The sequence below is a fragment of the Aquarana catesbeiana genome, linkage group LG02, assembly GCF_042186555.1.
Source record: "Aquarana catesbeiana isolate 2022-GZ linkage group LG02, ASM4218655v1, whole genome shotgun sequence".
In the NCBI taxonomy this organism is placed as follows: domain Eukaryota; kingdom Metazoa; phylum Chordata; class Amphibia; order Anura; family Ranidae; genus Aquarana; species Aquarana catesbeiana.
Window position 1 is genome coordinate 21,718,192 of NC_133325.1, and position 16,323 is coordinate 21,734,514.

Here is a 16,323-nt window from a genome sequence, read left to right on the forward strand (position 1 = left end):
TGTATGTAAATGATCTATGCATAGAATGAATTAATTTATTCATGAGGTAGTTTATCAGAGCACTCTCATACCTGCTTCATTTACATACTAAGTATATAGCTCAAAATACAGCAATTATTAAATCCATTGAAGATGCATTATGAGATTCAGGGGCGCTTTAATACACATTTATTATTTATATGCACAACCCCAATAATTAATATCCATATAAATTAGACAACCAATCTCAATCCATTGTTAATCCATACAATGTGACGCTTTCACGTCAGATCGCAGTGTATATTAGCCATGACATTATAACAAGTATGCCACCAAAAAAATGGCCGCGCGCATATATGAACCTGTGATAGAGGAATAATAGCATATACCTCCAACAAAATGGAGATTACAAAACTCTCCTTAGTCTCAAGAAAAATGGCGCTAGACTAAAAGAACATAAACCATAAGTAAAATGGCGGCCCGAGAACTTCCGGTCCCATTATATTTAAGCTAACCCTCAGCAGCCAATCCAGTTCCCCAGATGAAGACACGTGACGGTGTCGTAACGCGTAGGGATTGGCTGAGCGGTTCTACACATTTTGAAGCACAAGTGAGAGGGCACTGACAACGCCTCAACCCTTCTTATCATTACTCTGCCTGTTTTATATTTTATAAATGTAAGAGCATTACTTTAAATAAATTCCCCCCGGTTTTAAAAACTTTAATACACTAGTGGAACCTCTGTTTTCTGTTTTATCTCCCCTGCTATTGAGAGAGCCACCTTGGAGATACAGAGAGTGACGGACTGAGGATTAACTACAGAGAGAGCAGAGATTTCGGTGACAGCTGCCAGAACAACAAATCCTGTACTATTGAATGCTGTTTTTCTACAATATGAAGGTGAGGGTCCTAAGAGACCATTAGAGGATACACCACCAGCAGGGTCACGCACCCAGTCTACCTTATGCATCATAACTGAATAGAAAAACGGCATTTATTCATAGACTTTCTCATTTTTAACCCATTATTCTCCAATAGCACTTTATTTTCCATTTTAACAGAGTGCTGATGAGTATTTCCCTTAACCTACTATCTCTCATGAGATTATGGAGTGATGTCCCAAGTTTTATACATATATGTTTTATATTCACCTGCACCAGTTTTTTGGATTGTGCGTTTTATTATGTTTTTTATTATGCTTTAATCAATGATTACTTTTAATTGTGTTTTCACGCACGTCTTGCTGCTATTAATCAATCACTATTAGTAGATAACGATTATAGCTAGATGCTACATTATAGAGATAATTCATCCTTTGTAGTAATAGCTCACTAATTTGCACCTCTATTGTCACGTTCTACTTCGCTTACTATGCAATTTGCACATGTATGACACACGTGAATATATTTATTTATTTATCCATTTATTGTAATTTTATTTAATATTGCGCAAAATCTTTATATATTTTACTATACAATGTTTGTTGTCAGATTTCCTTCAGATTTACCAAAACCATATAATATGAGGTCAAACCTTAGGAGTTTCAATTTGTATGCAATCAGGCCGGCCCTTGCACTACATGGTTTTGGTAAATCTGAAGGAAATCTGACAACAAACGTTGTATAGTGCGTATGGGGTCTAAGTCAAGCACTCATATGCACTCACCCACTCCTAAGCTGCCAAAAAACAGCATCACACACCTTGTAATGAATGTGGTCAGACTCCTATGGACATCCAGCTCCACCAGCACTGAGGACATCAGGTATTACCAATGTTCACCACCGGGGGGCTGCCTTGCTCTCTTTATATAGCTGTACAGTACAGGGGAGACGCGCTCGCAGGGCCGGGACAAGGAGTGGGCAGGAGGGATGGCTGCCCTGGGCACTGTGGTATCATGTTAGGTTTGGGGGCACCACAAGGAGACTGGGGGGAGGGGATTTGTGTTGGAGGCAAAAATTGTTCTAGGAAGGGAAATTTGGAGAGGTGTGATAGGAGTGGTGATTTTGGGGGGGAATGGTGTTGAGATGGGAACCTCTCTGTCAGGATCCGGCTCAGAATGTGAACCTGTAGAAAGCAGCGGAACCCTGACAGGGAGCTCAGAGGATGGCAAAGATGACCCTGCTAAGATCAGGCGTACTCAAGCCCAGGTATCTGAGGTGCTAGAAAAGAAGAGTTATGCTCATATGTAGCAGAGTGCCAGTACTAGCAGTACACCAGCGGCCTCGTAGATCCTGGCCTTTTACACACCAGCACCGCCGTATCTCATGGTGATGTAGCGGGCGCCAGAGATGCAGTACAAGCTGGTGAGGAGGCCAGCACTAGTAGCAAAATGCAAACGCAGCCACCAAGAATTTGAACACAGGCCCATAGAGCCCATGGTAGCCTTCCAGAGGTGCCAATTGGCTGCCCCCAGATTCAGCAGCACCCAACATCCCCCCAATCACAGCCCAGTCCGGGGTTCAGGTGGAAACAGCGAACCTAATAACCCCCCCTTGAGACTTTTTTGAGCTGTTTTTCACCTAAGACGTCTATAATTTGATTGTGGACCAAAGAAAACTTTATGCTGACCAGTACATCACCGCCAACCCAAACTCACACCTTGCCAGGACATTGAAGTGGAAACCTGTCATGTTTTCTGAATTTAAGACTTTTTTTTGGGTGTAACACTTAACATGGGCATTACAAAAAAGAATGAGATGCAGTCATATTGGTCCACAGACCGGGTTCATCATATGTCCATGTTCTCTGCTGCAATTGGCAAGGCATAGATATGAGAATATAATAATTTTCATGCATTTCAATGACAATACACTCTGTCATTTCAACAACAATGGTAGCAAAACATAAGATTTTCTTTGGATTCAACATGCCTCTCAGCAAATACCTTGGAGTGTATACTTTCCAAAATCGGGGCATTTGGGGGATGTTTTTATTGTCCTGCCATTTTATAGCTTCCCAAAATTGTGATAGGTAGAGATGGGCCGAAAAGTTCTAACCCGAACAGCAAACCCCATTAAAGTCTATGGGAGCCGAACAGGAAAAATTGAAAGTGCCCATTTTGAAGGCTTAAATGCAAGTAATTTGCCATAAAAGTGGTATGGGGAAATGCGCCCCCCCCCCCCCCCCATTTCATACCGGACCCTGTGCAGCCCGCAGTGCCTTGCAGCGTGTTTGGGCACAGCGTTGCATGACTGAGCAATTGCCAGTTAAAATAGCGCAGTGCTGAATATCAAAAAATGCCCCAGTCATGAAGGGTGTAAAACCTTCCGGAGGTCAAGTGGTTAATAAAGCTTGCAGTAATCCAACACACTTGACTTTGACTTCAGCTTCCTGTGACATTTCCTAAGCCTGCAGTCCTTCCGAGCTCCACAAGGTGGCAATCACACTTTTACAGAGACTGTAAGGAAGACAGGAAGTGATGTAAAGTACAGATGCAGGATGTGATGTAAGGTACAGACAGAAAGTGATGTTAAAGTGGAGCTCCACTCAAAATTGGAAATTCTGCTTTTCCATCTCCACCCCCCTCCAGTGCCACACTTGGCACCTTTCGGTAGGGGGGGAAATGGGTACCGTTCCCCACTCCCAGCGCCATCTCTTGAAAGTTCGGCCCCCCTCCTCCTTCCTCCTTCACCGGCATGCGCAGTAGGGTATCGGCTCTGAAGCTGAAAGGCTTCACTGCTGGGTTCCCTTACCAGGAATGGTGGCAGCACCCGACAGCCGATCCGAAGATCGGCTGGGGTGCCGACATCGCAGGATCCCTGGACAAGTAAGTGTCCATATATTAAAAGTCAGCAGCTGCAGTATTTGTAGGTGCTGACTTTTAATTTTTCACGAGGAGGCTGGACCTCCTCTTTAAGTACAGGCAAGAAGTGATGTCAGATACAGACAGGAAGTGATGTGAAGTACAGACAGGAAGCGGGGTAAGGTACAGACAGGAAGTGATGAAAGGTGCAGACAGGAAGTGAGGTAAGGTCCAGACAGGAAGTGATGTAAGGTACAGACAGGAAGTGATGTGAAGTACAGACAGGAAGTGGGGTAAGGTACAGACAGCAAGTGACGAAAGGTACAGACAGGAAGTGATGTAAGGTCCAGACCGGAAGTGATGAAAGGTGGAGACAGGAAGTGATGTAAGATCCAGACAGGAAGTTATGTAAGATCCAGATAGGAAGTGATGTAAGGTACAGACAGGAAGTGACAAAAAGTGCAGCCAGGAAGTGACAAAAGGTACAGACAGGAAGTGATGTAAGGTACAGATGGGAAGTGATGTAAGGTCCAGATAGAAAGTGATGTAAGCTACAGACAGGTAGCTCCATGTGGGAGGAATTAGAGAGGAGACTTTGCTGGAAGAATCAGTGGAGGAGGTAATGCGATTGTAATTTATCATATTTCTCATTACTCTCCATTGTTGGGGCACTATAATTCTATGTCCCTCTTTGTCCTTTAACCACTTCCCGCCGGGAGGACGTCCATGGAAGTCCTCGGGTTTCAGAAGAAAAGAGACAGTGCAGTTCTGTGACACCACCTTAGGTGATGGAGACACGTCTGCTGTCAGCTCTCCTATAACATCAATGGTCTCATTGGTTATCTGATCCATGACTCCAGTACACGGGTTCATCTTACTTATCTTAGATGACTTAGATTCCTCACCTTCATCTATGAAGGGCTCACTGCATAAAACATATCCACTCCAGAGAAAATGTTTCTTCTCACTGGAAGGCCAGGGGAGTATTGGGAGAAATTGAGGCTTTCCCTTACAGATATGGGAGGGGCAACATAACCTAAAGTACAGCTATGGGTGGGAAGTGATGGGAAGGGAAGACATTTTTAGGGTGCTCCTCCCACATAAGAAGTAAATGTTATCTGGAAGGACTAGGAATCCATTGGACCAATGGAGATTAAACATTCTGCAATTACACTGAGAAACCATGAAATGTTACTGGCCTGTGATTGGCTCACCTATTGTTAGTGAAGTAAGTGAGACTCCCCTTGTCGGTGTCATTAACCACTTCCCGACCGCCGCACGACGATGTACGTCCTAAGTTTGAACGGGGATATCGTTGTTATGGCAGCAGCTAGCTGCCATAACCCCAGTATCCCCGTTTTCGTGCGGCGGCCGGCTTTCAGATAAAAGTGGTCCCTGCGGCGGATTCGCCGCGAGATCACTTTTATCGGTGACAGGAGAGGGCCCCCCCTCCCGCCGCGATCCGGTGCCCTCCGCCGCTTACCGGAGCCGTCGGTAGCGGCGGAGGCGATCGCGTCCTGCTCTCTGGTGTGTCTGAAGACGAGTGAGGCCAAGATGGCGCTCACTCGTCTCCATGACACTGCTGGGCGGAAGCGACGTCAAAACGTCACTTCCGTCCACGCCTCTTAAAGGCATATTTTTTCAAATGTCATTTTTCTAAATGACTTTTTTTTTTTTTTTTTTTATTGCATTTTAGTGTAAATATGAGATCTGAGGTCTTTTTGACCCCAGATCTCATATTTAAGAGGTCCTGCCATGCTTTTTTCTATTACAAGGGATGTTTACATCCTTGTAATAGGAATAAAAGTGACACAATTTTTTTTTTTTTAAACAGTGTAAAAATAAATAAAATATTGTAAAATAAATAATAAAAATTAAAAAAAAAATTTTAAAACCCCCCTGTCCCGACGAGCTCGCGCGCAGAAGCGAACGCATATGCGAGTAGCGCCCGCATATGAAAACGGTGGTCAAACCACACATGTGAGGTATCACAGCGACCGGTAGAGCGAGAGCAATAATTCTAGCCCTAGACCTCCTCTGTAGCGCAAAATATGCAACCTGTAGAATTTTTTAAACGTCGCCTATGGAGATTTTTGAGGGTAAAAGTTTGACGCCATTCCACGAGCGGGCGCAATTTTCAAGCATGACATGTTGGTTATCAATTTACTTGGCGTAACATTATATTTCACAATATAAAAAAAAATTGGGATAACTTTACTGTTGTTTTATTTTTTTATTCAAAAAAGTGAATTTTTTCCAAAAAAAGTGCGCTTATAAGACCGCTGCGCAAATACGGTGCAAAAAAAAGTATTGCAATGACCGCCATTGTATTCTCTAGGGTGTTAGAAGAAAAACCATATATAATGTTTGGGGGTTCTAAGTAATTTTCTAGCAGAAAAACCTGTTTTAAACATGTAAACACCTAAAATCCAAAACGAGGCTGGTCCTTAAGTGGTTAATGGAATTTAAGAAACCACGCAAAAATGTTTCCCCAAATGCAAAAAGGTGACCCCCTTGGGTAGGTACCCATCCTAATATTCCTAATATAAGTTTGTAGTCCCCGCTACTACAGGAAACATGTGGGCAATCATTTACACCTTTTACAGCAATACAGTAAATATCAGAATACAATTCAAACATAAGACCAACAGCAGGAAGTCTTCTAACTTAATGTGTAATGTAATCTGTCATTAGAATTCCCAGAGTTCCCTCCGCAACATCGTTTTATCACCTGTTATCCTGTCTGTAGATCTGTTATTTTCCCACCTTCTGTAACAGGATGACAACCCTCATCATTCTGCAGTAACATTACACAGCAGTGTTATCACCCTGTACAGGGAAGTCTTAGATAGATTATAAGTAAGACACACAAGTAAAGCCCAACTTCCGCTAACGCTTCCAAAGCAGTTACAGCAACAGGTTTTTTAAGGTTTAAACCACCATATGAATGAAAACTGACAGTTGTAAGCACCCCCAGCCGTGTTATATGGTGTTTCTCAACCCCTCCAACTGTCATTTTTTTCCCTAAGTATCTTGGCCTTCTACAGGAAGTAGGGGGAAAAAAACGCACACAGATCTACTGGGAGCATCAAAAGGTAATAAAAAATGGGGGAATTTGGAACTTTGAATAAAGTGTGTGTGGTGGAACCAAATAATTTCAAGTAGATATAAACATCTGTATATTTATTACTGGACCAATAAATAGCAAACCATAGAACAGTATAACATGCATCGAAGTAGCAAAAAAATATCAATATACAGGCGGTCCCCAAATTACAAAGGACTCCTACTTACAAACAGAGGGAGACAACAGGAAGTGAGAGTAAATCTACCCCTAGGAAGGGAAATTCTCTCCTGTAATGCCCTGTACACACGGTCGGATTTTCCGATGGAGGAAGTGCGATCGGATTGTGTTGTCGGAAATTCCGACCGTGTGTGGGCTCCTTCAGACTTTTTCCATCGGAATTTCCGACACACAGAGTTTGAGAGCAGGATATAAAATTTTCCGACAACAAAATCCGATCCTTTAAATTCCGATCGTGTGTAGACAAATCATACGCACAAAGTGCCACTCATGCTCAGAATAAATGAATAGACGAAAGCTATTGGCTACTGCCCCGTTTATAGTCCCAACGTACATGTTTGACGTCACCGCGTTCAGAACTATCGGATTTTCCGGCAACTTTGTGCGACCGTGTGTATGCAAGACAAGTTTGAGCCAAGATCCGTTGGAAAAAATCTAATGAATTTTGTTGTCAGAATGTCCGATCAATGTCCGACCGTGTGTACGCGGCATAAGAGTTAATATGGGAAAAAGGTGTCTCCATTGATGCTTTATCACCAATCCTTGTTTCCCTAATAACCCCAAATTTTCAAAATCCAATTGTCATTGGGACAGAAAGTGAGGTGAAATCTTCTGAACAAGGGCACAGACAGCCAAACAAATGTTACAGGGGTGATAACCCTTCTCTATGTTATCCAAAAAGCTTATAAATAGATTTTTGGCTGGCGCTACACTTACAAAATGTACCTGTTCCAACTTACAAACAGATTTAACTTAAGAACAAACCTACAGTCTCTATCTTGTTTGTAACCCGGGGACCGCCTGTACATAGGTTATAAAGTATTGACAGCATGGTACATTAGAATTAAAAAATATACATATTAATCCCCAAAAATAAAGGGTAAAAAGGCTCCACAGAATATGACAAAAAAAGTTGTTTGACTGTCTATTAATGTCGATGTAATATGGATGCATCTAGGTGGGCTTGACGCATTTCACGGACTCTATCCACTCATCAGGAGCGGATGCATCGATTATAACAACTGAAGACTGGACTGTGCGATACCGCATGCCAGGGGTTGTCCAAACATGTCAGTCCCGGGAGCTGAGGAAGAGGACCAAACGGGAAAACCAGGAGCACAAATGCAATCCCCCATAGTGCGAGATATGTGAAGGTCTTCATGACATGGCTTGTGGGACTTCTTATTAGATCATGGTGAAGCAAGGAAACTATCTCCAGGCCCGCTGGAGTGAAAATACACATAGTGTTCTACCAAAGAGATGGTCTTGCACGGTCCAGTCTTTAGTTGTTATAATTGATGCATCTGCTCCGGGTGAGTTATACTGTTCTGTTCATACCGATGTTTATATCTACTTGAAATGATTTGGTTCCACTGATTTGGTTTAGGGATGGAGGCGTAAACTTTCCCTTACGTCTCATTCAAAGTCCCAATTATTCCCCCCTCTTTACAACAGGTAATAAAAATGTTACAAGGGGAGACTCGGGAAAAAAAAAAAAGTCTATGCTAATGGCAGATTGCACCATTTATGCAACTGTTGATTTTGCCCTTAGTTACACTTTAGTCCTTGCGTCTTAAAGTTTCCGGGGACAAGAATTGTTCTGTGCAAACTTAACCCCAAAAAGAGATCTGACTATTCAGAGTCATTAAAATAAACCCCAATCAGAGGAATTTCAGCCCCCAGAAGAAGTGGTAGGAATATAAAAACGCACTTAGCACTTTGTAAGTTCAGATCTCTTCCAGTTGTGCTGTGTGATTATTCAACGGAGAGGAGCAATATCTGGACAGAGAGAAAAAAAAAGACAAGGTCATCAAATCTTCTGATGGAATCTCAAACCTTCAGCAGAACCAGATGAAACGGAAGTGGCCAGCTGGGATTAAGTGGTACTTTTGAACGCATTCCATGAACAGCAGCAACCCAGCGTGGGAAGGCCTATGCCAGCTTAGGAAGATGGTTTGGCATATACTAAAAAGTGACAGACGCTTTAAGGATATTCTCCCTGATAAACCCCACATAGTGTATAAAAGAGCACCCACTTTGAGAGACATCATTGTAAAGAATGTTATTGAACCCCCTCCAACCAGGCGTTACACTTTTTTCAATGGCAAAGGATTTTATCCTTGTAAACATTGTTTCGCATGTCAACATTCCAAGAAGTCACAATTGAAACGCACAGAGTTTACATCTACTAATACTGGACAAAAACACCCCATTAAAGATTTTGTCAGTTGTCACACTGAAGGGGTAGTTATGTCCTTCAATGCAGCTGTAATTTACAGTATGCGGGTAGAACTAAGAGACCCCTTATGGTTAGGATCAGGGAACATGTCCAGAACATTATAAAAGGCTTCCCCAAACATAATGTTTCCAGACAATTTGCACAGGTGCACAACAACGACCCCAAACATTTACAATTTTGGGGAATTCAGAGGTATAATAAATCATGGAGGGGGGCACACAAGGTTAGAACCATTAGTCAAAAGGAATCTTTATGGATACACACTCTACATACTCTCACACCTGATGACCTCAATGTAGAATTAGATTTTTATTGTTTTTTAAGTAATTTTTTACTTTAGTATCAGGACTTGTCATTTTGGATTACATCCCTCTCTTAATATTGTTCACTCTTTGTCTTACCCAATCGATGGTATTTGTATCATGATCCATGAATTTCCATTATTATTAGTCTTTGTTTATCAATATGATTTTTAGTTTAGCTGTGGAAGTGGAGACATTTTCTTCAATAAAATGGCCGCCAATATCTATTTATTAGAATCATTGCTTCAGCCTTTTCCTACCCATAAAACGGCTGCCACTATGTTGAAGACACCTTATTAGAATCACAGCTGTAGTCCACCTTTTCCTACCTATAAAATGGCCACCGCTATGTTGGAGACTATTTCTCTAACAAGATGGCCACGATTACACTTCCTGTTTCTGCTCATAAATAGAATCGCCCAGCAACCAATCCGGTTCCTCTGATGAAGTCACGTGCTGTGACGTAACACGTAGGGCGTGGTCGGATGTTGTAACAAACTGGACGTGATGTAAAATATCATATTTCATTGAAATCGCCTATTTTTTACTGCTTTTATGTAAGGATTCACTTGGCACTTGAATAAACCGAATTGTTTTACATATTACACTATGGGAGGCTTTCTTTCATCTTTCTTCTAAACGGTTGGAACCGGAGTGGCATCCAGTCACGGTGGGGTCTGAAGGAGCAGCGGACCATCAGCGTAGTGAGACTACAACATGGCTGGACGTCACTAGCATCTTAAAAATACTGTACCTCCCGGTATAGCCATCAACCGGAGTCCCACCGCGGTGTATCCATTCCCACTACAGGATACTTTCAAGGCTCCTTATACTCCTAATGGAGGTAAGCGCTCTGTGAGCATTCAGCTTTTGCGAAGATTTGCATATTAAAGTGGTGTTCCGGCCGAAATTATACTTTTTAAATAAAAATACCCCTATAATACACAAGCTTAATGTATTCTAGTAAAGTTAGTCTGTAAACTAAGGTCTGTTTTGTTAGTTTATAGCAGTAGTTTGTTAGTTTATAAACTTACAGAAGGCCATGGCCATCTTAAGTGTGGGCATCTGAAGCCAGACTGTATTTCTTCCTGGATCTCATCCTTGCAGATCTCGCACATTCCAAAAGTGTCCTTACTGCGCTATCCCAAAAACAAAAAAAAATTGTACATTTAAATATAAATTAAACTTAATATCTGTGAATTAGCTGCAACTAATAAATGCAAGACACACGCATTCAAACTAACATACAAAATAATAAGCTGTGCTGTATATTAAGATTCTCTACATGAATCTTTCCGAGTCATGCCAGTATACACTTATATATAAAAGTGTTCACTATCACCCGTGATAAGTGCACAAAAAACAGGATAATGAAAAGATATATATCTTCTTTTTCAGTCTCCTTTTTTCTTTTCACCCCTTTTATATTCTCACTTCTTTTTTCCATTCACACTAATTTTCTTCACCCTTTCTTATTCCCTTCCCTTGCTCTATTCTTTCATTCTCTAATTTATTTCTTCTCACTTTTTGTCTTTGTCCACCCCACAGCAACATATCTCTTTTTTCCTTTCTAGATTTGGTTCCATTGTTCCACCACTTTCCACACTGTTACTCCTGCGGGGCGTCGTTCATTTTTGTGTTTTGCCCGCCGCAGCATGTCCCCTCAGCTCCCGTGCGGGGCATATTTGGTTTGGTCTGGGGATTTCGTGGCCGCACCACCACTGTGTGGACCACCATGTAAGTGTACAGGCAGTTCGGGTCCATCAGGGAGGACCCTTCCTGCCTGTTTTGTGTGTTTTTTTTTGTTTTTTTTTCTTTTTCCGTTTTTTTCTTTTTCCTTTTTTTCTCTTTTTCTCTTTTTTTCTTTTTCCTTTTAATAAAAATATTTTCCCTTTATTCATTTATTTTTTAGATTTTCACTATGGTTCCTTGCTCCTGATGATAGGTTAAAGACCTTGAAACGCGTAGAGCCAACAACAACCTAGTGTATACAATGATGCATCTGGTCAGGCCGTTCCATATTAATTGGTTTTCTCCTTCCTAAAAAAACTACTCTTTTTTTATTTTTCATATATGATTATTTTCTCCATTCAATCATGCAATCATGCTCTAAATGTTTTTATACTATATATCATGTATTGATTCCTTGTTGGAATATGTATGTATGTATATTTTTTCTGGCTCCAATGAATTGTAGTAGTTGTACGAATAGTTTTATATAGCATCATGCATTGAATTATTTGAATACAAAAACTCTATGACAATTTGTATCCATTAAAAGCTATCAATTTTATTTTTGCCCCCGTGTGTTTATATAAAGTCCCGCCACTTTTTTATTTTTTATTTTTCATTATTTTCATACAATCGGGATGGAGGGGGGGGACCTGAGCGGCACCCCTATACCTCATATAAAGTCCCACTAATTCCTTCCTTATATATTATCATATATATCAAAACATTTCATAAATGAAATAAAAATTGTTTGAATATAAAAGTCCGCTACAACAGACCAAAAAGTAATCAAAAACAAAAAGTCCACTAATATAGACACTCTTCCAGGGGGTGGCTTAAAGATCTTTCATAAATGGTGACATGCAGTTCCAACACTGGACGTGATGAGTATAGGGGTATGTTGCAAAAAGTGCCTCCACCACAGGAAATACTGCTGCTTACCAGCTCCCTAGATCTCCTTTTACAGAGACCCAACGTGCCTTAAGCCTTTACCTCCACCTCTAATCCCGGCTGGCAGTCTCCAGAGTGGTGTCAGCAGCAGGAAAAAAGAGATCTTTAGGTCAGTGTGAAGCGATATACACCGGGCATAATAGCACAATTATGTTGCTTTCTCACCACCTGCTTTAACCCCTTGGACTATGCAGTTGCAGGGCGCTTGCAAAGTAGCCCCATTTACTTGAATTTGTCGCGATTGGCAGGCAGTAGCACCCACCTATAGCAACAGGGGGCTTAATTCCTGCTGTGGCATGTGTACACCAAAGGAGTTAGGGATTGGGGGCCATAAAATCCCACCCCCCCCAACTTTACATGTGAAGGAGCCCTAAGGGTGTAGCTACCTAATGCAACTAAGGGCTCATTCACAAGTGCAGCAGGCACTGCTGCTCCTCTGCAAAGTGATCCGAGTGTGTTTGACAGGTGGTGAGGAGGCAATATGTGGAACTTCCACTTACCTCCCTGCCTCCGGTGCCACATTTGGCACCTTTCGGGGACGGGGTACCCTGTCCCCACTTCTGGGAGACCGGGCCGCAGCCTGGCCCACCTCTTCCTCACCCCTCCTTCCCATTCTGCCGGGTCAGTGAGAGAGCACGGCGCACTTCGCGTATGCGCAGTAGGGACATGGCCATAAAGCTGAAAGGCTACACTGTCGGGTTCCCCTACCAGCAATGGCGGCTGCAGCACCCGACCAGCAGTGCCTACATCGCTGGACACCAGGACAGGTAAGTGTCCTAATGTTAAAAGTTTTCATTTTTAAGTACTTCCCACCCCGGCCACTGTATATAAACGTCCGAGTGGGCGCTCTCTCCTTCTGAGTGGAAGTTCAGGAACGTCCCTCAGAAGGAGGGGGATTGCGCGTGCGTGCCCGAGCAGAGGCGGGATCCTGATGCGCTCGTGTCACCTGGACATGGCGCATCTCCGATCGGCAGGATGGCTCTGTGATTGGCCCTCCTGATCACATGACGGCCGTGTCCAATCACAGCCGTCATGTGATGCAAATACAGAGCTGGTTGCTAGGCAATCAGCTCTCCTCTCCTCAAACAGAAGTTGTCAGTGATCAGAGGAGAGCGAATTTCTGCAGCCGGCTGGTGATCAGTGAGTATGAGCTGTTTTTTTACGGCTTTTTACTCACTGATCACCAGTCTAGTGTCCCCACACAATGTAAACACACAAAGTTAACACACATGTCCCCAAAACACATGTCCCCACACAGTAAAAACACCTGTCCCCCACATATGTAACAGTAAAATCACATGTCCCAATGATCATCTGCACACATATGTTCATGATCACCTGTGCACATCTGTACATGATCATCTGTCTACATCTGTCCGTGATCACACTAACCAATTATTATACACTTTAATGGGATTTTTTTTACCAAAAACATGTAGCAGAATACATTTTGGCTTAAATTTATCACAATATTCGATTTTATTGGATTTCTTTTAAAATAGAAAGAAGAAAATATTGGGGTTTTTTTCCAAATTTCCGCTCTTTTTTCGCTTATATCACAAAAAATAAAAAACATAAATACCACCAAAAGAAAGCTTTATTTGTGTGAACAAAATGATAAAAATTTTGCAAACCCCGCCATAGCGCTGGTGCTCCCTCTACCTCCAGCTCCACCTGAGACTCTGGTCACTGGTTGCTATAGCCGCCTGGCGGCTAGCAACCAGTGACCTCACAGTCTGCCCAGCATGCAAAGCGGAGGAGAAGTTAACTTTCTCCTCCGCGCCTAATGCTCTCCACCATGCCGGATGAGGCTGTCAGTGGGGGCAGCCTCAAAGACACTAATCCACTGGGCACTGTTACCTGGATGTCTCCCTGCCTCGTACCGCAGAACAGACCGAAGCCGCCTCCCCCTCCTCGGCTCTTTACAAGTATATGGAGAGGGAAGAGGGACACCGCTGTGCATTCCTGGTGCTGATCTGAGGTCTGTTCTAAGCTTATATTATGTTTATGTAGATGGACAGAGGAGGGACATGGATAGTGATCAGGAAAAGGGTAAAAAGTGCCCCCCCAGCACGTTTCTGACACCCACCCCTCCACTAGCACAAGTGGAAGGGGGGGTCTGTACTGTGGGGGGTTCTCTACTTAGTAGGGGTCTGTACTGTGGGGTGGGGGGTCTGTACTTAGTGGGGGGTTCTGTACCTAGGGGGGTCTATAATGAGGGAGGGGGGTCAGTACTGAAGGGGGTCTATAATGAGGGAGGGGGGTCTATACTGATGGAGAAGGGGTCTGTATTTATTTAGTGGGGGGTCTATACTGAGGAGGGGAAGTCTGTACTGAGGGAGGGGAATTTATACTTGATGGAGGGGGGTCTTTACTGAGGGGGTATATACTTAGTGGAGAGGGGGGTCCGTACTGAGAGAGGGGGCCTATAGTTAGTGGAGGAGGGCCGTACTGAGGGAGGGGGCCTATAGTTAGTGGGGGGAGGGTCTGTACTGAGGGAGGGGGCTTATATTTAGTGGAGAGGGGGCCGTACTGAGGGAGGGGGTCTATAGTTAGTAGAGGGGGATCTGTACTGAGGGAGGGGGTCTATAGTTAGTGGGGGGGTCTGTACTGAGGGAGTGGGCCTATACTTAGTGGCGAGGTGGGTCCGTATTGAGGGAGGGGGGTCTATAGTTAGTGTGGGGGGGTCTGTACTGAGGGAGGGGGCCTATAGTTAGTGGGGGGGGTCCGTACTGAGGAAGGAGGCTTATACTTAGTGGAGAGGGGGCCAGACTGAGGGAGGGGGTCTATATTTAGTAGAAGGGGGTCCCTACTGAGGCGGGGTCTATACTGAGGGAAGGGGGTCTGTACTAAGGGAGGGGGGTCTATTATTACAATGTAATAGAAATACATTTCAAGCATGGTATTGGGATGATATAAGTGCTAAAACCAGCCATTCACCCGACAGATCACTCGTCGCCGAAATCTCGCCAACCCCGAAACTACATTCAACCCCCCGTCCAAAATTGTCCCTGAATGGCAGTTTGGAAATGTGGTCACCCTACGTGCAATGCATGTGATTGCAACACGGTAGTACGGCAATTAGAGGTTTAAATCAGGTGTGAAGAGGCGACACTGTGCCGGTGATCTTTGACTTCTCCCATGTTGTTCAGGTACTGTAGATCTGCCAACCCCTGTTGTATATAAAGGAGGAAGATTTTCATCAATGGACACATTTCTTCTAAACAATGAGAAGTCATCGTGTTATTACAGGAAGATTGAATCCCTGAGCTACAAGAAAATGGAGGACACCCCTCCCCCTCTCTGAGCTACAGGAAGATGGAGAACACCCCTCCTCCTTCAGAGCTACAAGAAAATGGAGGACACCCCTTCCCTCTCTCTGAGCTACCAAGAACATGGAGGGGACACCCCTTCCCTCTCGCTGAGCTACAAGAAAATGGAGGACACCCCTTCCCTCTCTCTGAGCTACAAGAAAATGGAGGACACCCCTTCCTTCTCTCTGAGCTACAAGAAAATGGAGGACACCCCTTCCCTCTCTCTCTGTACTACAAGAAAATGAAGGACACCCCTCCTCCATGGATACATTGTATATAAAGCAGGAAGATGTTCATCAATGGACATATTTCTTCTAAACAATGAGAAGTCATCGTGTAATTACAGGAAGATTGAATCCCTGAGCTACAAGAAAATGCTGGACACCCCTCCCCCTCTCTGAGCTACAGGAAGATGGAGAAAACCCCTCCTTCTGAGCTACAAAAAAATGGAGAACACCCCATCCCTCTCTCTGAGCTACAAGAAAATGGAGGATGCCCCCCCCCCCTCTGAGCTAAAAGAAAATGGAGGATGTCCCCCCCCCTCTGAGCTACAAGAAAATGGAGGACACCCCTTCCCCCACTCTGAGCTACAAGAAAATGAAGGACACCCTTCCTCCATGGATACATTGTATATACAGCAGGAAGATGTTCATCAATGGACATATTTCTTCTAAACAATGAGAAGTCATCGTGTCATTACAGGAAGATTGAATCCCTGAGCTACAAGAAAATGGAGGACACCCCTCCCCCTCTCTGAGCTA

General features: G+C 43.5%; 1 long non-coding RNA gene across 1 annotated transcript in view; it reads left to right on the plus strand.

Moving 5' to 3' along the window:
- The window catches only part of LOC141126696 (uncharacterized), an 885,136-nt gene that overhangs the window by 299,638 nt on the left and 569,175 nt on the right, over positions 1-16,323 (plus strand). The gene's annotated exons all lie outside the window — the stretch shown is intronic.